This window comes from Heterocephalus glaber, unplaced genomic scaffold (genome assembly GCF_053883595.1).
Source record: "Heterocephalus glaber isolate CG9 unplaced genomic scaffold, H.glaber_assembly_v1.0 deba00001600, whole genome shotgun sequence".
Lineage (NCBI taxonomy): Eukaryota > Metazoa > Chordata > Mammalia > Rodentia > Bathyergidae > Heterocephalus > Heterocephalus glaber.
Genome location: NW_028258372.1, coordinates 5,505,264 through 5,529,712, shown reverse-complemented (window position 1 = coordinate 5,529,712; position 24,449 = coordinate 5,505,264). Strand labels below are relative to the sequence as shown.

Sequence of the window (24,449 nt, the reverse complement as noted above, 5' to 3'; positions counted from 1 at the left end):
TATAGAATAACCAGAAAAATGGTATCATTTTTCTAGAGTCTGATACAATGTTCTTACTTTACATATGCAGCACAGAGAAAATACAATTTGTGTATTTTCTTGAGTCTTGGGAAAGTTTTTTATTGAACAGTGATATAGTGATGATTTTAAATGCTGCTACACATAATGAAGGAAATAGCTACAATGGCCATAGAGTGTATTTTAACCAAGTAGAAAACTAGTTTCATTAAAGATCATGACAAAATATTTTATTATTTGATAATCATTTTTGTATCTACTATTTTTTGAATTTGCAAATTCTTGAATTAAAGCTTTCTGTGAACTTATATAGGATTTGAAAAAATCTAATTTCCTCTAACTGTAAATCCTTGCAGTTTTTCCACATGCAAATCTGAAAAAGCCTTATTGAGGGCTAGGGGATAGCCCAGCAATGAGCACTTGTCTAGCATGCACAAGGCCTTGGGTTCGATCTCTAGCACTATAAGAATAAAGTATTATTTACTAGATATTCTAGGTAGATTATGTCTAATCTTCATAAGAGCCTTGTGAGATGGAATTCATCATCCTCTTTGGAGATCAGGAAACAGGCTCGTAGAATTGAAGTGACTCTCCAGGTCCCCAGCAGCAAGTACAAAGCTGAGAGGCACACCTAGCTCCAACGACCCACATGTTGGGCCACGGTGTTGTTTGAGACACAGAATCTTCTAGGGTAGAAAACAGATGGGCTGCTTGACAGTGCGGTCTCCTTTTGTCCAGGCCTGTGCCAGCTGCCTGGAGGTGCAACTGTAAACAAGAGGGAGTCAGGGAAACAACGAAGGAGAAGAAATAAGCATATTCTGCAAAGTGCTGATCAGCTGCTGGTGTCTTCCTGGCTGTAGGTGCAGTGAGGCTCTGTCCTCAGCCCTGTCCTGACCAACATTTGATTAATGCTTGGGATCAGAGGGGTGACTATAATAATACGGAGGACCTGTCAATGTCTACTGAATAAATGAATAAATTAATAAGTATATATATTGTGCTGATTGTATCATTTATTTAAGATTAAATAAATCACAACACGGACTGGACGTGTAGCTCAGTGGCACAGGGATTGCTTAGTAAGCATGAAGCCCCAGGTTCCATCCCCAGCACCCAAACAAAACAAAAATCACAGCAGGCAGATAGAGTCAAGGCTAAAGCAACAGAATTTTTTTTTTTTTTGTACCGGGGATCAAACTCTGGTCTTTGTGCTTTTGAGACAGGCGGCATAACCACTGAGCTAAATCCCTGGCCCTAAAGCAACAAAATTTGAAGAGGATAAATGTTAAATCTTAAATGGAAACTCCTACAATTGATTGTACATTGAGGCAGTACGGGCATTAAGGATTGACTGTGGAAGAAAAGAAGGAAGAAGAGAGGGAAGGAAAAGAGGAAGGGCAATAAAAAGCAAGGAAGCTTTGTACTTTAGTGGATAAGAACCCCAAAACTAGACCAGTAACACAGCTTCTGAATGACATCAATAGACAGTTAGGGAACAGAATAAGAGAGGTTATTTCTTGAGCTCCCATCATGTTGTGTGGCCTAGACAGGGGCCCAAAAGCAATGGGCCCAGCTGACCATGGTCTGAAACCTCCACATCTGTGAGCCAAAACAAGCCTTTCTGCATTTTGAGTATTTTGCCCCACTAACAGAAAGCTCACTGACACTCCCAGACTGACATCCACAGAGTCAGAAACTCTCAAGGTGGACCCAACATTTTGTATTTAACTCTGCGTGATTCTGATGCCTGCTAAACTCTAAGGGCCATCATGGATCATCAGGTGTAGGTGGTCAGAAGAAAACTGTGAGTGCTCTTTTGTTTGAGAACCTCGTTTGTCCTTGTTGGTTCCTCATTACCTCCCCTTTGGGTGGATCCAATCAATAACCCAATTCATTCTACACAATGGATTTCTGTACAGGTTCTCAGCTACTCAGCATTCAAATCTCCTTCCCATGAGTGCTGATCCCTTGTTTACTGAGTCTAAGGAGAGGCAGAGTATCCCACTGTGGATGCCAAAAGGTCCGGCTACTCTCTTTCCCAGCCTACCTGGAGCAAGGTGTGGACTTGTGCTCCAGTTTGGATCTTGACTGACCAAGGCTGTGAGTTAAAAGGTTGGTGGCGTCACTGGCAATGGTGGAACCTTTGAGAAGGGCTCATGAGGGTCTTTAGATACGCTCTTAAAAGGGACTGTGGACCCTGGCCTCTCCCACTTCCTCTTTCTTTCATTTCCTGGCCATGAGGTGAGATGCTTTGCTATGCCAGGCCTTCTCCACCCCTGAAGCCTACGAGCAGTGGCTCTATCTGATCTCGGGCTGGAACTTCTACAACTGCGAGCCAACCTTCTATCTAGATCAGTCGATCCTCTCGGGTATCTTGTTGTATAATGGAAAACTGCCTGAGGCAGCTTGCGAGCCATCCTGGCAAACGAGTTGTCCTTGACAAGAATTACGAACCTTAAGCAAGTGACACAAAGCAAAAGGGATGGTTTAGAATCTACCCATGGCTCAGGGTCAAGAGACAGCGGAAGGCAGGAGTAGCTGATGCTGGTGATAGAAGTGGAGCAGCATCTTCCCACCTGGTAGGATGGTGTGGGGTGATCCCGGCTAGGGGTGCTCTGCCCAGCTTCCTGAAGGTTCGGTCCCTTTTCTGAGAGCAGCCGTTCAGCTACAGACCCCACCGTCCATCCTATAACCTTTACTAAGCCAGGCAGAGTGCGTTTCTGTAGCTTGCAGGGAAAACCCTGGAAGACTCATGCCTGCTTATTGTGCAGCCCCTATCCAGCCTGTTGTCTCTGGTTTGGACAGTAACAAAATAGGTAATCACTGCTGAACACTAGCAAGGAGTAAAAAGGCAAAGGTGGAAGCCAGTGGCTGGACTATGACTCCCTGACATAGTGGCTTGGGGGAAGGTCACAAGAGCTTCCTGGGATGACCCAACATTGCTTCCATGGTGTAGGAGGTTTTATTACATCAGCAGTGGCTGTCCCACCAAGAGCTAGCCTTGCCGGAGAAAGTGAGCCTGAATTTAACCAAGGTTCTGGAGCTAACTTTTGTTTACAGGAAAGATGATGATGGATGATGAAGGAACAAGAGGAAGCAAATACAGTGGACCCTCAAGCTATGACTGGCCTGAAATACGAACAACTTGGGTCACAAGCCAGAAAGAATTTCAGTTTTAATTTACGAACAAAGTCTTGAGTTATGACCCAAATGCTGGATGCTTATGCTTCCAGATGGCCTCAGATACAGATTTAGGGCTGGGGATTTAGCTCAGTGGTTCCACTGCCTGCCTTACAAGCACAAGGTCCCGGATTCAATTCCAGGTACACAAAAAAAGAAATATATGAAGATTTAACCCTTAAAGAGTTCTGGAAGGAACATTACAATTCTTTCCTATGTGAGTTAATTGAGAAATCCTGGGCCAGTGTCTCTCTCAGGACACTGAGATCTGTCTGTGTACAGGAGACAGACTCTGAAGGCTGTGTGGAGGAGCCTGAGCCTTCAGTTGACCAACTTGAGTTACAACTGCCCTTGGGAATGAATTGAGTTCATAAGCCAAGGGTTCACTGTAGGCAAATTCAGAATGTGAGATATTGGTCTCTTTTTCTTCCTGTGGTCCTGGGGACCCAGGGCCTTGCCATGCTAGGCAAGCACTGTCACTGAGCCCTCAGCCCCAGAGTCTGGGGTATTGTATGGGACAACCTAACCCAGTGTCTTCTATAACTCAATGGGAGTTTTAAAAAATATATAGTGAAGCTGGGTGTGGTGGCCCACGCCTGTAATCCCAGCCCTTGGGAGGCTGAGGCAAGGAGGATCACCATGAGTTTGAGGCCACCCTGGGCTACATAGTGAGTTAAGGCACCCTTAACTATATAGGGAGACTTTGGCTCAAAAAGTCAAAAAACAAACAAAAAAATAAAAAACCCTCAGTGAGACCCTGTCTCAAAATAAAAAGTGGGCTGGGGATATAGCTCAGTGCAAAGGCCCTGGGTTCAGTTCCCAGAACCAAACAGGGATGAAGAGTAAAGGGAAGGATTCTAGAGCAAAAGAAACTTAAGAGATATAAGCACCAGCGGTGTAGCTCATAACAGACAAATGTAAGGTGGATATTGTGTTTGAGTTTTGCTTTAAACAAAGCAATCATGACACATGAAGAATACATTTATAAGCTGCCTGTGGTGGCACATGCCTATAATTCCAGCACTTGGGAGGCTGAGGCAGGAGGATTGCTGAATGTTCAAGGCCAGCCTGGGCTACATAGTGAAACCCTATCAAGAAGGAGGAGGAGGAGGAGGAGGAGGAAAAGAAGAAGAAGAAGAAGAAGAAGAAGAAGAAGAAGAAGAAGAAGAAGAAGAAGAAGAAGAAGAAGAAGAAGAGGAAGAAGAAGAAGAAGAAGAAGAAGAAGAAGAAGAAGAAGAAGAAGAAGAAGAAAGAATTTATAGGTAATAACATAAGAAGAAAATTTCTTCAAAAATCCATTACTTACATAACACTATAGAACACTTTGATTTTCCATAAATGTTAGATTTAAAAAGGTGATTTTCATATAATAGTAATAAAAATACACCCTGTGGGGTGGAACACGATAGTTTAAGATGTGTGAGTTCTAATTTGGTCATTGCTCCATGACCCTGAACAAATGACATAATACACTCACCAGTTAGATGGGGAGCAAACCACCTCCCGAAATGGGCGTTTAAGGAGCACAGTAAAACCTGGGAGAAGGAACACGGCGAGCACAGGTGCTGTCAAGCTGTGACTAAAGTAACAGCCCGGTCCTGTGGCCGGCAGCCCCGCAGGCGACCCTAGTGCTGGACCCCGTGTGGGGCCCCCTCCCCATATGACAGCGCTTCGAAGATCTGGTTACACAAAGCGAGTGACATTTCAGGGATCAGATTAGGTTACACTAGGTGGACAACGAGTGAAATTAATAAAAAGGAGGGCGCCTTCCGGTCTTCCTACCTCTACAGACTCTAGATTTCAGACTCCAACAGTGAGTCGATGGCTGTGGAAGCTGGGGTGCTCCACGACAGAGGGAACTGTATGCTTCCCTTTTAGTTTTGAGACAGGGTCATGCTGGCCTTGAGTTGCTGGGCTCCAGCAATTCTGCCTCATCCTTCGGAGTAGCTGGGATTAGAGCTCCTCAGGACAACTCCCAGCCACCTCTCTCCACTTCCTGGGAAAGTCTGTGCTAATGAAACACAGGCCACTGACATGGGAACAGGGTCTGGGGTCCAGACTCTGACCTCCCTTAACCCATCTTCAGCATTTTTAAGTAGTTTTCAGTAGATTTACATTGTTCTGGAGAAGACCTCCAGAATGTTTCACCTTTCAGAATCGAAGTTCTGTGCTGATTAAGGAACATCTTCCCGGCCCATAGTAATGGCCATTCTGTGTCTCTATGAGTTCGACCTCTCTCAGGGGAGTATTTGGATGGGGATTAATGGTAGTGCCTTTTTACTGTAAAAAATTTTTTTTAATTCAGTTATTTACAGGTGTGCATGTAAGTAAATACTTTTTTTGGAGACAGGGTCACTTTGTACTGCAGGATGGCCTTGAGCCCACTGTGTAGCCCAGACTGACCTGGAACTTGCAGTGATCCCCCTGTCTCAGTCTCCCAAGTGCTGGGTAGTGTGCATATAATGAAATCTACAGACTTTGACTTTCCATGGGTGACTTATTTCACTGAGAAGAATGTCCGCAAGGATCACCTATACTGTGGTGTGTGACTGAATTTCCTTCCCTTTTAAGGCTGTGTAGTCTTCCTCACGTACATAGACCTGGTTTTGTTTATCCATTCACCTGCTGATGGAACTTTGTCTTGCTTCCGCTTCTTGGCTGTTGTGAACAGCATTCCCATGCACATGTGCGCTGACATCTCTGCAAGATCCAGCTCTCAGTTCTTTCAGATATGTACTCAGAAATAGGATTTGGGGGTCACATAATAATTTTACTTTTGGCCAGACGTGATGGTGCATGCCTGAAATCCCAGCACTCAGGAGGCTGAGGCAGGAGGATTGTCACTAGTTTGAGGCCAGCCTGGGATTCATTGTGAGTTCTAGGCCAGCCTGAACTACACAGTAAGAACTTGACTGAAAAAAACAAAAACAGAAACAAATTTTATTTTAAATTTTTTTAGTAAAAGCCTGATTGTTTTCCATGGTGGTTGTTATCATTTGACAATCCCACCAATAGTTCGTAAGGTTTCCAACTTCTCTGTAGCTCCGAAAACATTTGTTTTCTCCTGCATTTTGTTTCGTGTTGATTGTATCCCTCTGTACGCATATATTTTCATTACAGAAACAAAATCTGAGCTAAACTAACTTTAAGAAGAAAAGAGGTTTATTTTGGCTCACGGCTGTGGAGGTGCAAGGTCTGGCAGCCTCAGCTGGCGACGGCCTTGCGGTGGGGGTGGGGGGTGTCCCAAGCAGCACACGGCACAAGGCAGAGATAGGAAGGGCGTGCGCGTGCGTGTGCATGTGTGCGTGTGTGCCTTCTTGCCCTCTTTTTATAAAGCTGTCAGGATTCAATAATGGAGGCTGCGCCTCAATGACTTTATCTAATCCTAATCACTTCCCAGATGTTCCATCTCTAACACCATGGTCCTCTTCTTTGGTATTGGGGACCGAACTCAAGGGCTTCTCAGTGAGCTGCATCCCTATACTTTTTTTACTTTGAACCAAGCTCTTGCTAAACCACTAAATTGCCCAGGCTGGTCTCAGCCTCCTAGAGTGCTGGGATCACAGGCGTGTGTCACCACACCCACTAAACACCATGTCTCATTAAGTTTCTACTCTTACTAACTCAAAATGGGAGCCGGTTGTGGTGGCTCATGCCTGTAATCCCAGCACTTAGGAGGCTGAGGCAGGAGAATTGCTGTGAGTTCAAGGCCAGCCTGGGCTACATATCAAGACCCTGTCTTTAAAAAACCAAACACAACAGCAAACCCTTCAAAATGGGGATTATATTTCGACACATGTAGCCTCGGTGGGCTCTGAAACCATATCCAGAGCACAGCACGATCCTAATGGGTATGACATGGCACCACATTGTGATTTATCTGCATTTTTAGTAACTGTACATTCTGCATACTTTTAAGCAACTCTTAGATATTTCAGAAAAATAATAAACATATGGAGGCTACAATGCAGTACCCTATTTAAAGTACAGCTGAAGATAAAATTTAAAACAACTTGAATGGACATAATTGCTAGTGCAGTGACTGTATTACATCCAAAAGGAACAAAGGCCTCTTCACTGTCCCCAAACAAGACCAATGTGATGAGCAGCAGTGATTAAAAAGAAATTACATTAAAAAGAAATCACATACTTGGTTTGCTTCATTTTTGCTGAAGGGCTCATCTGAAAGGTTCACTATTCATTAAAATGCATTAGTTTTCATGTTCCTCAACAAGGTGGGGTTACATTTGACTTCTTTACCCCATTTAGAAAAGCAATGGGACTGGCTTTAACTTAAATGCTACATTGTAATATTCCTTTTTTTCCTGGTCGTGTGGGACTGTTTACTTGTGGTCAACTTATTAAAACGTGGAATGTACACCTTAGATAACAGAAGAAAGAGTACCTGAATACTCTAGCTAAGCATAAATATCTTTATAATCTCTTTCTACAAATATTCTTCAGGAAGCCCAAACTAATAATTTTTAATCTTTTCACGATGACTGCTGTCCCAGTTTGGAGAAACTGGATGGTTAACTGTGGGTCCAGGCGGTCATTTGTCTTTATCCCTAATGATGAGAAATGATTCCCCCAACTTGCCAGAGAAACAAATACACACAGATCTCATTTTCCCTTTTTGTTGCTGAAACATTAGTCAGGGGGACACATGGTATTAAAAATTAAGTTCAAAACACTTAGAATAATTCTGTATTAGAAATGTGACTATCATAAGTCTCTTCTTTTGGGAGTCACACTGGGCTGGTTAAATGCTCCAATTCCACTATTACTAACATTCAGGGAGCAGAATATTCCAGCTTGTTCAAACTGGAGGTTTAGTTGTTACAACCCTGACTCCTGGTAGGTTGTGTGGGTTCAGTGAGGTCTCCTCTCCACAGAATTTGCTCCTGGATTCTGTGGTTCATTCTTTGGCAACTTTTTAGCTATTGCCATGAATATTTCATTTACATTCACTGATGTTTTAGCTGATGTTTCCATGAATGAGAAACTCATTGATGACTTTTTCTCCTGGTTTCGTGTTGGAATGATTGGGAAACTGAGGTGTAGGGAGAGGAGAAGCTGCCTGCCTCAGGCTCTTGGAAAGTTGACCTGCTACGATCCTGCTGTGGGTTCCTGCTGTGTTCTGGATCTTGAATGTCCCCAAAGCCCCAGGAGTTGAAGGCGCGGTCCCCAGCCTGTGGCACTGTTGGGAGTGGTGAGACACAGGGCTCCTTAGCTCCCTGGGGGTTTGCCCTTAAAAGATATTGGGGACCCCAGTCTCTCCCTCTCACTGTTCCTATTTCTAACGTGACCACTGTGCCCCTGCCACGATGTGCCACCATCCGCCATCCTCAGCAGAGGCCAAACCAATGGGCACCCCCTCCCAGCCTGCTCACGGACCTTGAATCTCCAAATCTAGGAGCTAAATAAACTTTTTTTTTTTTGAGACAAGGTCTCACTATGTAGCCCAAGCTGGCCTTGGACTTGCAATGATCTTCCTGCAGAGGTTCCCAAGTGCTGGGATGACAGCTGTGCCCACCATTCCTGGCTTAAATAAACTTTCTGTTTTATAAGCTGCCTCGGATATTTCACTGTGGGAATGCAAAGCTGCCCAAGACAGCCCCCTTCCTGGGCGTCTGGCATCCCTGTCTTTCCGGGCTCCACGGTCGGACTGCGTGGCACACCACAGAGGGACATCCCTGGGCCTGCCTTGGGATCCGTGGGGCAACTGTGGCGGAGCACGGGTTCTGAGTGGCACAGAACGCCGCCTGTCACTGTCCCCTGGCCAGGGGTGGACGAGGGGCTCTCTGGTTCTCATGACCAGCCGCGTCCCCAGGCGGAGGAGAGTATGATAGGGCTGTGCATATGCACAGCATATGCACATTACGGTGCCAAATTCCAACCTTTTTGGTGTGTTTCTGTTTGTTTGCCACAGAGCTTTTGGAATACGGTGTCCGAAGCAGAGCTTGAGACAGCTGCGAGGAATCCGCACTGGCCCCAGCCCAGCCCTGGGCCAACCTGCCCGGCTACCATGCCATGGTGCACACTCAGCCCATGCTGGCTTTGCACTTCACTCCTCACTTTTCATTTGATTGTTAGATTCGCTGTTGAGGAGGAGGAGGAGGTGTACTGAGGAATGAACCTGGGACCTTCACACTGATCTAAATCCCCAGCAATTTTCAAGTCCTTACATTTTGAGGCTGGGTCTCACTAAGTCACTCAGTTGCCCAAGCTGGGCTCAAACTTTTGATCCCCCTTCTCAGCCTCCCACGTGTTGGGATCACAGGCGTGCACCATGACACTCGGTTTTACGCCACTATTTAAAGTACTTTTGCGAGTGTTCCCATCCATCCAGTGTTGACCTCCAGTTGACTGAGATTGCCACCATCCTTGGCTCTTTATACTGTTCAGGGCACAGCGACACTCAAGGCCACTGACTATCAGCGGAATCTGTTGCCATGCTTTTGGAAATTGAGGTCTTTGCCACCATCCCAAGCTGCCCTACTCTGTAACTTTGGAGTCCCTAAGAGCCACAAGATCCCCACGATCACTCTGGCTAGCTGGCAAAAAGCAGAAGGCAACACATGGTCAGGATTAGAGCACAGCTCTCACAACAGACAGAAATGACTGCAGCTTCTCTGCTGGGTGCAGGTGGAGCTTACGTGGGTGCCCAGTCCCGGCCCTGTTCTCCTGACTCCCCTGGCCATGCCCTCTGACCCTGTTCTCCCATGAGCTCTCTGATCCAGCTGGCCTGGACCTCTGTCTAAAGTGTCTTCCAGGTAAGACCTCTGCTCCTCATCCCACTGCTTCTGCCCAAGTTCAGCCTCCGCTCTAGAGTCAGCTTCCTGGGGACTGGGGATGTAGCTCAGTGGTAAAGCCCTTGCCCAGCATACATGAGGGCCTCGGTTCCAGCCCCAGCCCTGCAAAACAAAAACCAAATGCAGAAAACCCAAGTCAGCCTCCCAACTTGACTCCTGCCCTGATCTCGCTCCACTTGAATCCCCCATCCCACTGCCACCTCCCGTCTTTCTAAATCACAAATGTGACCGAGTCACTCCCTCGCTTGAAGATATTTCACATTTCTCATAACTTACAGATGAAGTCCAAAACTCCAAGTGCTCTGTACTTCACTTTATAACCTGACATTAATATAATTTTCTAGCTTTCTATACTTGACTTTCTCTTCAGATTGTATGAATCTTTCGCCTTTTGCTAAATTGTCTAGCTTTCTGCCTTGAGATACTCCCACCCTGCTTCAACCCTTCCTCTCCCAAAATCTTTGGTAGAAAGGAGTTTCTGAATGCTTTGAAACCTTGTGGCTTTTCTCTTACTGTCCCCTTCACTTGAAAACCCCTCTTCCTTGCATAAAATGGTAGCTATCACTGGGGCTAGGCTTGGCAGTTCACGGAGAGAGGCTTTCTGGTACACTTTCACTGGAGAGGTCAGTGGTGAAGCATTGCTGCCAGGCCCCTGGGTTTGAACTCACCACTCACTAGCTGTTACTTTAACCTCTACTGGTTCCTTATCGTGAACATGGGGATAATGCTCCTGTCTTCTCTCCCAGGGTCATTTTGAGATTTAAAGCCTTTAGACCATTGCCTGACACCCAGTACCCACGTTATTTTATGCAACATTGATTTGTGTCACTGTCACTGTTGACCAACAGACAGCCCAAGTCTCTGACGTTAGGTTTCAGGTCTTCTGACTAAAAAGTTTGTAGAGGATGGAGTCCAGTGAAACACTTTGTTTTTCCACCTAGCAAGAGCCCTACTTGTTCTTCAGAGACCCCATAACCTCCTTCTCTGTCATCTGTCCTCACCTGAGTGTCACCCTGACACACAATAATGTTGATTGTAAGAACCACTGTTTTGTGAATCACGGGAGGAAATTGCCAGTAATTATTGTGAGATACCTTCTATTGTAAGGTGCATCCTCATTTCAGAGAAGTTAATTTGCATCTTAGGTACCCTGCTCCTAAATGGGCCAAGGTTATGAGCTATGGATCTCTAAGAACACATTGTACTGCATTTAGAGTTGGCTGTTGTGGAGGCTGATCCCCCTGCTAGCCTGAATAACTTTCAGATAGGGAATGTGTCCTACTTACTTTGGTATTCCAGTGCCTCATACTGTGCTGGTCGTAGATACATGTTCAGTGCCTATTTGCTTAATGTAAATTGATATTCTAGCCAGGTGTAGTGGTGTACGCCTGTAATCCCAGCACTAGGGAGGCAGAAGCAGGAGGATTGCCACAAGTTCGAGGTCAGCTTGGGATACATAGTGAGTTTAAAGGCCAATCTGAACTACATAAATGAGACTCTGTCTCAAAATAAATAAATAAAATTGAAATTCTAGTTCGTGATATCATATTAAACATGAAGAGGTTCGCTGGGAATGAAAGATATGTGTTAAACTTTGCATAATTATGAAACTCTAGTGACCCAACAGCTCAACCACTCATACCTTGGCAGATAGGTCTTCATGCTTTGAGGCACAGCAAAACGAGTGATGGCATAGGTGGTTTTCCACATGGCACCACTCTCCACGGGGATTGGGAAACTTGCCTTGCCTGGTGATGCTGCAAATCCATACACATCTTACACAAGCATCTGAAGATACATGTCCCCTTTGCCAGAAAGACAGGCTAACAATATTCCCAGTGACGTACCTGAGAATGCCACTTTTAAATTCAGTGCAGTGAAGGATGTGTTCATCACAACAGTACTTCTGGATTCACCTAATCTTATTCATTCTGAAGGACTTGGGTGACCTGCATTTTAAGATTTAAAAATAGGCACCTAGACGAGGCTTTGAAATACTTTAAGAATACAGCATCACAGGAATGCCAGATTCTATAAAATTTTGAACTACTTTCTCCCCCCAGTACTGGTGATTGAACCCAGGGTCTTTGCACTGGACTAAATGCCCAACCCTTTAGTTTTGTTTTGTTTTTTTAAACAAGGTCTTGCTGAGTTGTTAGGTTGCCCAGGCTGGGTTCAAACTTGAAGTCCTTCTGCCTCAGCCTCCCAGAGGGCTGGAATTACAGGCATGTGTCACCATGGCCAGGTTGACATGCATTTTCATCCTTAAGAATACTGTCACTTTTGTCATTTCAGAAGGAACAGCACTATTTTTTCAAGTTTTGTTTGGTTTTGTTACTTTCCATCAATTCGGCCAGTGGTGGCGAACCTACAGCACGAGTGCCGTAGTGGGCTGTCTGTATCATTGAAAGTTCTAGAAGGTTCACTATCAATGAATTAGGCCTTTGATGAAAAGAAAACGTAAAGTAGCATGATAAAGTTTCTTCTAGAATCTACTCTGCTGATCTTGAGCTTGCGGGGTACAAACTGAGGCTCTAGGAATATAAACCAACTTACCCGGGAAAGGTAACGAATGATAGTCTTTCCTCCTCTGTCCAGGACATCTTTAACAAAGGCTCCTGGCTGGATTGATTAATGGCAGACCAACTGCTGTTAGGTGAGTGTTGGTTCTGCTTCCCCTCTTTCTGTTTAGGTGTCTAAAACCGCAGACAGGACGGTGGCTGGTGCAGGTCATGCTGCGCGTGTGCCTTTCCCACCTTCTTCTGACACATGGGTGTCTTTGTGCCTGTCACCTTGTTCCGTAGTATGTAACACAGGAACTTTGGCGTGAAAACAGCTCTGCCCCAACCAGAGAACTGCGAAGGAAGACAGAGGCCCATGAGGTCGCTTGGGATCAGAGCCCTACCCAGCAGAAGTAATCTGGAGTGAGGAACAGCTTTCTGCTGCTGTAAGGAACACCTGAGGCATTCAGGGGTGTGTTGGTCAGCTTTCCATTACTGCAATAAGATGCCTAAGACAAGAACTTGAAAAGAGGAAAGGGTTATTTTGGGTCACGGTTGTGCAGGTGTCCGTCCATGACTTATTGGCCCCATCGCTATTGGGGCCATGGCAAGGCACTACCATGGGCAGTGCATGGTAGAGCTAAATTGCCCACCTCTAGATAGCGGGCAAAAGAGACAGAGGTAGGCCAGGTGTGGTGGGGCATATCTGTAATTGCAGCACTAGGGGGCTGAGGCAGGAGGATTGATATGAGTTTGAGGCCAGCCTGGGCTACACAGTGAGTTCAAGGCCAGCCTAAACTACATAGCGAGAATCTGTCTCAAAACAAAAAATAGAAAGACCAAGTGGGACTAGGGTCCCACCCCAATTTTTAGGGGCACCTCCCATGCTGGGCACAGTGATGTGTGCCTGTGGCTCCAGCCACTTGAAAGGCTGAGTCAAGAGGAATGCTTGAGCCCAGGAGTTCAGAGCCAGCCTGAAAACAGTGAGAGCTCATCTCAAAGAAAAAAAGCACAATTCACAATAGCCAAGTTATGGACTCAGCCTAGGTACCTGTCGATGACAAATGGACAAAGAAAATGTAGTACATATTGACAAGAGAGTATTATTCAGGAATAAAGAACAAAACCATGCCAGAAAAATGGGTGGGACTGGAGATCATCCTGTTAAATGAATTAAGTCACTCAGAAAGACAAGTACAGCAGTTCCTCCAAAATAAGACCTAACCAGAAAATAAGCCCTAGCATAATTTTTCAGGATTCTCTTAATACAAGTTCTACCCTCAAAATAAGCCCCAGTTAAAATCATCAGCCAGATGGATACATTCAATATGTCTGTTTCAATATATGACCGACGTATTGAATTATAAAATAATAGTCTACAGCCGGAGCACCCTGAATGCACCAGATCTCATCTGAATTATAAAATAATATTATTATATAATTAAATATAAATAAATATTATTGATAACACTTTAAATAGATGATAATATAAATTATAATTAAGTTTCTGTAAAAATCCAAGCAGGTGCCTTTGGAGGAGAGGTAAACTCTTATGTACACAGATGAACTCAAGACTCATTACCAAGTGACCAATCAGAGCACAGACTCAGCCCATGCATAACGTGCACTCTTGATAACAAATGGACATGGCTGTGTCTAATAAGAATCTTCGTAATTCAACAGACTTAGCAGACATACTTAATGTACTCGTGTGAAATAAAGAAACATTTTCTGGATTTTGATGCCTGCAAGTTTTTGCCGCTTTTTTGGTGGTGGTGGGGGGACCGGGGATCAAACTCAGGACCTTGCACTTGTGAGGCAGGCTGTGGGACCTCTGAGCTAAATCCCTGGCCCCTTGACGTTTTGTGTGAACCATCATCTTAACTGTCATCATTTTTGTTGCCTCTTCTGTCTCATAAGTCTTCAACTAACACTTGATTTAGTGGAAACTTTGCAAAGTCTGGCCTGCAAGAGGTTGTGACCTGATGACAAATGCATGGGATAAAATCACCAGGAGCTGTGCTGCCAGTGTGCTATGTGCAGGCTACGTGGGCAGGAAGGAAAGCTCTCTTGCTGGATGTGGAGACCGGGCCAATGGTTCTGCAGGAGATAGAGTGGCAAGGAATCCAGGCAGGATTTCGGGGTTTAGAGAGTGCAGGTGATGCGATGCTCCAGGAGAAGATGACATGACTGTATTTGAATAAATGTAGACTTTTGTACATGAATAAATGTAGCTTTGGCGGAGTTGTTGTTGTTGTTAATCTTTTAAATTTGTACATTTCAGATATACATACACATTCACCATATGGAATTTGTACCTGTACACGATATAACTTTTTTTTTTTTTAGGTACCAGAGATCAAACTCAGGAACTTGCGCTTGTGAGGCAGGAGGTGGAACCACTGAGCTAAATCCCTGGCCCCACGATATATCTTAATTCTTTTTTCCCCATTTCCCTCCCCTCCCTTCAACCCCTCTTCCTCTCTTTGTTTACAAAAGCTTTGTTTCAATTTTTTCCTTGTCCTGTCTTTCCTTTCCCCCTCCTCCCTCCCTTGTTTCTCTTCTCATTTGAACAACAACTGTAGATTTTTTTTTTTTGAGACAGGGTCTCCCTTTCTAGTTCAGGCTGGCCTTGGACTCTCAGCAGTCCTCTTGCCTCAGCCTCCTGAGCACTGGGAGCAAGTGTAGATTTTTATACATGTATAAATGTAGATTGTTGTACATGAAAAAGTAAGACATCCTCTGAAAATAAGTGCTATTGCATCATTTGGAGCAAAAATTAATACAAGACCCAGTCTTATTTTCAGGGAAATACAGTAGCTAGTCTACCAACTCAGTCCATAGGGACAGTGCCCTAATCAGTGTCCCTTAGTAGGCCAGCATGGTGGTGTATCCCTGCAATCCCTGTACTCTGAGAGGCTGAGGCAGGAGGGTTCCAAATTTGTACCCAGCCTGGGCAACTTTGTGAGTTAGCCAGTCCCTGTCTCAAAACAGGAAGGAAGGAAGAAAGGAAGGGCTGGGGATGTAGTTCTATGCTAAGGCCCTGGGATCTATCCTTAGTACCACAAAAAAAAAAAAAAAAGAAAAGAAAAGAAAACCCTTAGTGATGGTTTATTAAATCATTTTACTTTTTGTTTATTTTTTCAGTCTCAGAAGAAGATAAGTGCCATAAAAGTGCAATGAGAAAGCCAGACATGGTGGTGCACACCTGTAATCCTAGTATTCAGGAGACTGAGGCAGAATGATCACCACCAGTTTGAGGCCAGCCCAGACTACATAACAAGACCTTATCTCAAAGAACAAACAAAAATACTATGGAAAAAGTTTTAACTATGAACTTCCATGATCCTTGTTACAAAAGGCAGTTTGAACATAGATAGCCCTTTATCCTATCTCTCCTCAAATCCCACACAAATGAGAAAAAGTAATAGCAAACACATAAAATTTACTACATGTCAGAGACTGCCATAGAGGTTTTTGATATATTAATTGATTTAACATTTAGAATTAAAGCACTAATCCAGCGAGGTAGCTACTCATATCATTATTATCATCATCATCATTATTTGGGGTTGTTTGTTTTTGAGACAAGATTTTGCTATGTATCCCAGTCTGACCTCAGACTTATGGTGATCCTACGACCTCAGCCTCTCAAGTATTGGGATTGCTGGTGTGTGCCATCACACCTAGCTTCATAATTTTCAAAAAACTTTTATCATAAAAAAAAACTTTCTTTTTTCTCCTTGATGCCAGTGATTGAGCCCAGGGCCTGTGAAAGCTAAGTACACATTCTACCACTGCACTTCACCTTCAGCCTATATAATACCATTGTATAGGGAGATTCTGTACATTTCTGGAGAGATGAAGTAGGTCACACAAGTGGAGCTGACCCCCTGCCAAGTTTACTGGCAGGCTATAAGTGGCACAGGCTTCTTGGTTCCCCGTAATTTGGCTGTGTTATATTAGGAGTCTGACTGAAGCCCATGTGACTCAGGAGCATGTTGAATGGCACAAGGGCTAGTACAGCTTCCCCGCCAGTGGCTGCCTCAGAGATCTAAGTCCTGGTGTGTGAAATTTCAGGTCTCCCAAAAGAGATAATATCACGGCCGAGGACAGTATGGCTCCAACTAAATTCCTTTCCCTGAATTACGGCCTCCCCCCACTGACCTGATGGGTTACTGGTTAATTACGACCCAGTCTTGGTCACCCTTTGTTCCTTGTGCAGGAATGCCTTGCCCCCCTTTTACAAGGCTTGCTGTGATAACTGCTATCGCCAGATGCCTCACACACTATTGTCAGATGTCTCACATACACCCTGCCCTGTTTCTCCTGTTCTCCTCACACTTGTAATCAATAAATACTGGAGATCTTGGGTCCCTGGTGTCTTTGGTGCCAGTTCAGCTTGGGCCATCTGAGTTCCCTATATCCTGTCTAAGTCTTGTTTCTGTGTCTTTCTTCAATCTTGTGTCATAGCCCTAGGCAGGCGATTGGGACTCAAGGCTGAGGACTCCAATACACAAGGCTCAGAACTGGAATGACAGCCATATGCTCTATGATGGCCTAAAACCAGCGTTAATTTTTTTCAATATAAGAAATGGAGAGATGCCAAATTCAGAGGAAACATGATTTTCCAACTAAACTCACATTCCCAGCCTGTAGAAGGGAGTAAAATAAAAACATTTTCTAGGGCCTGGAATTTAGCTCAGTAGCTCCACTGCCTGCCTCAAAAGTGAAAGGTCCCGAGTTCGATCCCCAGTACAAAAAAAAAAAATTTTTTTTCTGCTGGGCTCTTGCACAGCAAAAATTTTATTTGGTCCCTGCTTTTTTCCAACAAGTTCCTGGAAGATGTATCCCACCAAAAACAAAGAGGAAGGGGGCCAGAGATTTAGCTCAGTGGGTCTGCTGTCTGCCTTGCAGGTGCAAGGTCCTGAGTTTGATCCCTGGTACCAAAAAAAAAAAACAAAGAGGAAGGCCTGAGATCCAGAAAACAGGAAATTCCACCCAGAAGAAAGGTCAAGAACATTTCCAAGTGCTGGAGGACACAGGTGTGCAGCTGATAGAGAGGCAAGTTCTCAGGCGGAATTTAGCTCAGCGGTTTCACCGCCTGTTGCACAAGCGCAAGGACCCGAGTTCGATCCCCCCTACCAAAAAAAAAGAAAGAAAGAGAGGCAAGGTCTCTTTTGGCTCATGGCTTTACAAGTTCCAGTTCATGATTGGGTGGACCTTTGTAGGTGCCAAGGTCCCACAATCCCCTGGGAGATACACTCTGCCCCTCCCAGTGACCAAGGAAAAAAAAAAGATCATCAATAGGTGATTCATATCTTTGATCAGCTTATATTTTTATTTGAGTATTTAGGGTAGATAAAATAGTGAAGCAATAATTACTCAAGAAAAATATGTTATCATTTCTCGGCCTTTTGGCTAAGATCAAGTGAAGAAAAATATGTTAAAGCACAAACTTAAAAAAAATTAAACATCAAAAGTTAAGAACAGGCTGGGGGAGGGGGTGCACACCTGTAATCCCAGCACTTGAGAGGCTGAGACAGGAGGATTGCTGCAAGTTTGAGGCCAGCCTGGGCTACATAGTGAGTTCAGGGCCAGCCTGAACTACAAAGCCAAACCCTGCCTCAAAAAGAAAAGAAAAAAAAGTTAAGAACAGCTAGGCGACCTGGCACATGCCTGTAATCCCAGCACTCAGGAGGCTAAGGCAGGAGAATTCTCACGAGCCTGGGCTACATAGTGAGTTCAAGGCAAACCTGAGCTACACAGAGAGATCCTAACTCAAAAATAAATAAATAGTGCCAGGGATGTAGTTCAGTGGCACCCCGCCTGCCTGGCAGTGCAAAGTCCTGACTGATCCCTGGTACCAAAAAAATAAATAAATAAATAAATAAGTAAAATAACAATAAAAAATGGATAGAAAAATAAAAAAATTGTATAAGAAAGAAAATGTAATTAGATGCGAACTATATATTAGAAAGATGACTGAAGCAGGAGGATTGCCACACATTCGAGGCCAGCTGGGCTACACAGCAAGATCTTGTCTCAAAAATAAATAAATACATTTTTAAAAAGGAAGATGGGGGCAGATGAGGGAACCAGTGTTGAATCACCCTCTGTAAAGGAAACAGTGGGATGCAAGTAACCAAAAGGTTCTACAGGTTGATCCTGATTGCCTCGGGGCCATGGAAATTGGGGTTTATTGGGAGTGGGACAGGACATACCTATTTTTCACTATTAAGTCTAATGACTCTAGTATACAAACTGATGATTTAACGCATCCCAATTAAATTTAAAATTTATTATAAATCCCACAAACAATCCCTGACTTTTCCAATTGCCTGCTGTGTCAAGTCAGATTCTTCAGCCTGACCCTAAAGCTTCTCTACAATCTGTCTCCACCCTTTCTATCTAGTCCATGATTTTTCCCCCCATCTTGTGCTCTTGGCTCTGATTAAGAACTATTCACTTGGTCTTCTTCAACCTATTCAAAAATATCCTTCACCCAGATTGGGATGTCTTTTCCCTTATGTGATTCAAAAGCAGACCAGTGGGGAGAAAGGAAGGAAGCGCCAAGAAAAAAAAAGTAAAAATAGAAGGAAAAAAATGGAAACAAAGCTTTTGTACATAGGGAGGGGAGGGAGATGGGGGGGGTGGGATAAACTAAAATTTATTTAAAAATTTTTTTAAATAAAATAATTTTTTTTAAAAGCTGACCAGTGGATGGAACAAAGCAACACTGAGGTGAATCTGAATCTGATCCTCTGAGTGCAATGTTAAGAAGCACTGAAAATGTACTTGGTGATATCACTAGTAAGTAGATTAAAGCTTTGATGATCGCTTCTCGGCCTTTTGGCTAAGATCAAGTGTAAAGCTTTGATGAACTGAGAAAAGTTACTAAGATCTTCCTTCCTCAGCCTTGTGAGTGCTGGGATTACAGGTGTGTGCTACCATGCCTGGCAAGTCAGCTTTCTTTTTGCTTGACAAAATACCTGGCACAACTCAAAGGAGGAGAGATTTATTTAGCTTACAGTTTCAGAGAATTCAGTTCATGGTCAGCGAGCTCCAAGGCCAATCATGGTGGAAGGGAATGACAGAGCACAGCTGCTTAGTTCATGGCAGCCAGGAAGCAGAGCAGGAGAACAGTGCCAGAGAGGAAGGGCCAGGAACCCTACATGGTACCCAAGGTCATGTCACCCTGACACCCCAGACACACCAGAGGTGTGCTTTACTAATCCCCTGCGAGGCTCCCAAGCCAATCAGGTTGACCCTCTCTCTTAATTGTCATAAGGGCCTGCCATGTGCTATAACCATCTAACCCTGGGGACATATCACAGAAGGTGCTGTAGCTAAAAATGAAGAATTCAGAGGGATGAAGGTTTTACAGTGAGTCTAGAGGACTAGAGCTTTGTAGAAAAGAGGAGCCAATGAGCAACCACTAAGCTCTCATCTACTAAGCAAACATGGTCTCTACAGGGAGAGACACTGCAGGCTTAATAACCCATCAATCAAAGTTCCACTGTGTGTAAAGCTCTGGGCCAGGTGCTTTTATATTGATTGTATTGGGTCAAACAGTCCACTGGGATACTAATTATTTCAAATGTGCAAAGAAACATAAAAGCCAAAATCTCACAGCCAGTGTGGGAGGTGAGATGTGAATTCTGGTCCAATTTTAATGACCTTGTTCTACCCCAACCCTCAGCCTCTGCAGCCAACTAAATCACTGACCAAGCAACTTTCTGTCTTCATTTGATTTCACGTGTAGGAAAAATGCCCTGGTTTGTCAACACAACTGTACGTTAAGGGCATTTGGTAATAATAATGAAAAAATTAGCTGCTCACATACAGTGAACACTTGCTGTGTACTAGGCTTGTGCCAAGCACCCTACCTGCATGAATTAGAAATGCTTAGCCCTATTTTACACATAAAAAATCTACAGCATAAATGACGTAAATAACTCACCTTCTGACATACAACTAGGGAGAGAGCAAGCCTTTGGCCTTCATCATTCTAAGTATTGCCACCTGACATGAGCCATATTGGAAATACAATTTACTCATTTAATACTTAGCACCTACTCCAAGGTTGGGGAATATAAGTGAAGTAGAAGACCAAATCTCTATCCTGCAAATATTTATAATTTAAGAAGCAAGATATCCACAACAAAATCATTACAAACAATTGAGCTGTGTAGATCATTCGGTACTAAATCAATCAGTGCAACCAGTAAAGGCATGGAGTTCAGAGAAGAGGGGCTTGCTGACAGCTGAAGCAGAGATGGCATGAGAGCTGAACAGCATCTAGCCGAAGAGAAGATTCTAGAACTGGAATGAGCCTGACGTCAGTTATGGTTTGTATCTAGATGTCCCCTTAAAGCCCCATGCGCTCATAGGTGGAGCTTTTGGGAGGTGCCCATGATCATGGGTGTGTGACAGTGGATTGATTAGCTCACTGAGGAGTTTACAGCAAGGTGTGATGTGGGAGGTAAAGCCCAGTGTTGAAGAGGTAGATCAGTGGAGGTGTGGCCTGGGGGGTCTGTATATCCCTCCTCCTCCCTTGATCCCTTGCAGCCTCCAGCTGACATCCCATGAGCTGTTTCTCCTCCGCCATGCCCCTCTGCTATGCCACCTTGTCTTGGAACCAGCTGACTATGGACTGAAACCTCAACAAACTCTGAGCCAAAATAAACCTCTCCTCCTTTACCTTATGGGTGTTGAGTATTTTGTCCCAGCAGTAAGAAAATGTCCTGGGAACAGGGACCCACTCACTCCAGGGCTAGAAGTTCATATTGTGAAGTAGTAGGATCCAGTAGTAGGATCTTCAGAGTTTTCCCTCTAAAAACTGAAGGCACAGCAAAGCTCTTCTTGGGCTGCTGCCCCAGTGCCCCTTCCAACTCAACTCGAAACAAGGAAGCAGCCACAAGGTAGCCTGAATGGTTAAATTTAACCCCATAACTCCTATGCAGCTCCTCAGAGACTGGGCCTCGGAGACCAGAAGTTACTGGAAGTCAAAAACCAACAAACCCCTTTGTTCCCCACCATGACCCAGCCTCTCTGAGGGAGAGCTTGCCTCTTGCATCACTCAGTCCGTGTTTGTCAGGGGTGGGGCTGCGGCTCGGTGGTACAGCTGGGCCTAGCAGGTGCCAGGCCTTGGGTTCCATCCCCAGCAGTGAAAAAACATAAAAAGTAGGGGCCCAGGGCCAAATCAAACGGCTTGAGGCCTGCCCCGCTGCTTGTCACATGAGTGGTTTGTCTGAACCTCAGTTCTTCCGCTTGTGAAATGAGCGCTACAGCAACGGTGCCGATCTCATAAGGTCGTCGCAGAAGCAAAAGAGTTACCTATGTGCAAAGCACCTAGCACGCCCGGCTGTATCGTTTAAGATAGGACTGCACTTTGTTTTGTCATGGGCAGTCAGTCCCCTGACTGGCCCCCGTGGCCGGCAGGTGGCTAACGCATTTCTGATTAGGCAAGACTTTATACGTGGACGCGGTGCGGTTCAGAAACAATCAGTTCCTCTTTGCCTTCTTTCTAAGGCAATCGGCATTTAAATCCATTTTATCCCCATTCCCCGGCCTCCCAGGGGACCAAGAGACTCATGTAAAGATGCAAGATCTCAACAATGAATCTAACTGTACTGCATACCTAAAATGTACCGATAAACTTAATGGAAATAAATAAAAATATATTTTAAACATTTTTTTTTGTAATTTTCAAACATACATATGTAACACTGGAGAGAATGAACCTAGAGGATGAGATTGAGCCCTAGCCACGGGCTCACCACTCAGTTTAATAATTGTCAACATAGGGCTAATTTTACTTCATCAGACCACACATGCTTACTCTCCCTACTCTAACCAGATTATTTTGAAACAAACTGCAAGTATAATTTCATTTACAACATAACAGTAGATATCTTTAAAATATTAGGGATCCTTCTCCCCTTTTTTGTGATGCTGGATTTGACCTGGGGTGATTCACCACTCAGCTACAACCCAGCCCAGACTAGATTCCAACTTTCCATCCCCCTGTCTCAGCCTCTCCAGTAGCTGGGATTACAGACCTGTGCCACTACGCCCAGCCCCCTATAAGAAATCTTTTCAAACATAACCACAATCATATTACTACCTTGAAGAAATTTTATAATTCCTTCATATCACCAAAAGGCCAGCCAGTGTTCAAATTTCCTTGATTTTTCTCATACATTATTTTTGAATTTATTATTTTTCTTGTGGTAAAATACACATAGAATTTAGCATCATAACCTTTTCGGGGAGCAGTACTGGGGCTTGAACTCAAGGCCTTTGCTACATCTCCAGCCCTTTTTATTCTTTATTTTGAGACAGGGTCTGACGAAATCACTAAATTGCCCAGGCTGGATTCAAACTGGTGATCCTCCTGCCTCAGCCTCCTTAGTGCTGGGATTATAAGCATGGGGCACCACACCCAGCCCAAAATTCTGGGACTGTAGGTGTGTACCATCTCACCCACCCTACCTAATTTTAAATATACAGTTCAGTGGTTTGAGGTACATTTGTAATGTTGTGTAGCCATCACTGTCATCTGATAGGTCTGACCCCCATCTGTTGCCGCCAAATTCCTGGGCTTGGAGAACAATCACACCTGTTCCTACATCCGAAGCCCCCCGCCTGCCTGAGCCCCAGTGCAGTGCAGCCTCTGCTAAGATGAGACGCACCTGCCCCAATGCTAGGTCACAGCAACTGTTGCTATAGCCACTGCTCAGCCTTTCTCGCCCCCCTCAATCTCGTGACCCTGCTTTTCTGTCACCCCAGCTGAGCCTGTCTCAGTACACTGGACTCAGATTCTCCTTTGGAGTTACTCCAGGACGTCCTGCCCAGACTCCCAAATTTGGGCTGGCTGTGTCCTTTATCAGGTTGTGACCCAGCACTCTGGGAGGCTGAAGCAGGAGGATCACAAATTAGAGCCCAGCCTGGGCAATTTTGTGACTTAGCAAGGCCCTGCCTGAAAATAAAAAATTAAAAAGGGCTGTGGATGTAGCTCCCTGTGACAAAGGCCCTGGGGTCAATTCCCAGTACCATCACAAAAAAGAAAGAAAGAAAGAAAGAAAGAAAGAAAGAAAGAAAGAAAGAAAGAAAGAAAGAAAGAAAGAAAGAAAGAAAGGAAGGAAGGAAGGAAGAAAGGAAGGAAGGAAAGAAAAAAAAGAAAAGAAGAGAAAGGAAAGGAAAAACAGGGAATACAAGACAGGTGTGATGGTGACACCTGTAATCACAGCTGCTGGGGAGGCTAAGGCAGGAAGATCATTTGAGCTCATGAGTCTGTGACCAGCCTAGACAACATAGAAATCTTGTCTCAAAAAAACCGTTTTATCTTTAATGTTTTAAAGTCAGGATCCAAATAAAGTCCAGACAGCTAGGTGTGGTGGCACACATCTGTGATCCCAGCACTCGGTAGGCTGAGGCAGGAGGATTGCCCTGAGTTCAAGGCCAGCCTGGGCTACACAGTGGGTTCAAGACCAGAATGAATGGCACAGTGAGGCCATGTCTCAAAAAAAAAACCAAACAAACAAAACAAACAAATCATTAGGCATGGGACACTTGTTATAGATGCATGGGCTGAAACAGTCCCAAACATCAATGGGGACCCTCGAGTTATAAACCATCACACTCCCCAGTGAGAATTTCTCTTAGTATGAAAACGGAAATTACAGACCATATAGGGCTTTGAATGTTGCGTTCTGCACGAGCTGTGGGATGTCCCCCTACACCTGTGCTGCAGTGGAAGCCTGGCCTCGCATTGAGCCACACCCCCAGCAATTTTTTTTTCTTTTTCTTTGACATAGCATCCAGCTAAGTAGTTCAGGCTGGCCTTGAACTCGCTAAGTCACCCAGGCTGGCCTCAAACTCTCAGTGATCCTCCTGCCTCAGCCTCCTGAGTGTTGGGATCACAGGCGTG

General features: G+C 44.5%; 1 long non-coding RNA gene across 1 annotated transcript in view; it reads right to left on the bottom strand.

Moving 5' to 3' along the window:
- Positions 1-228: 228 nt before the first annotated feature.
- Positions 229-24,449, bottom strand: part of LOC110350919 (uncharacterized) — a 32,054-nt gene continuing 7,833 nt past the window's right edge. Inside the window, exons 2-4 of the long non-coding RNA XR_002397864.2 lie at positions 12,570-12,868; positions 11,861-11,962; positions 229-783 (exon numbers count right to left, since the gene is read on the bottom strand). This is a non-coding gene — a long non-coding RNA (uncharacterized LOC110350919). The remainder of the gene's footprint in view (positions 784-11,860; positions 11,963-12,569; positions 12,869-24,449) is intronic.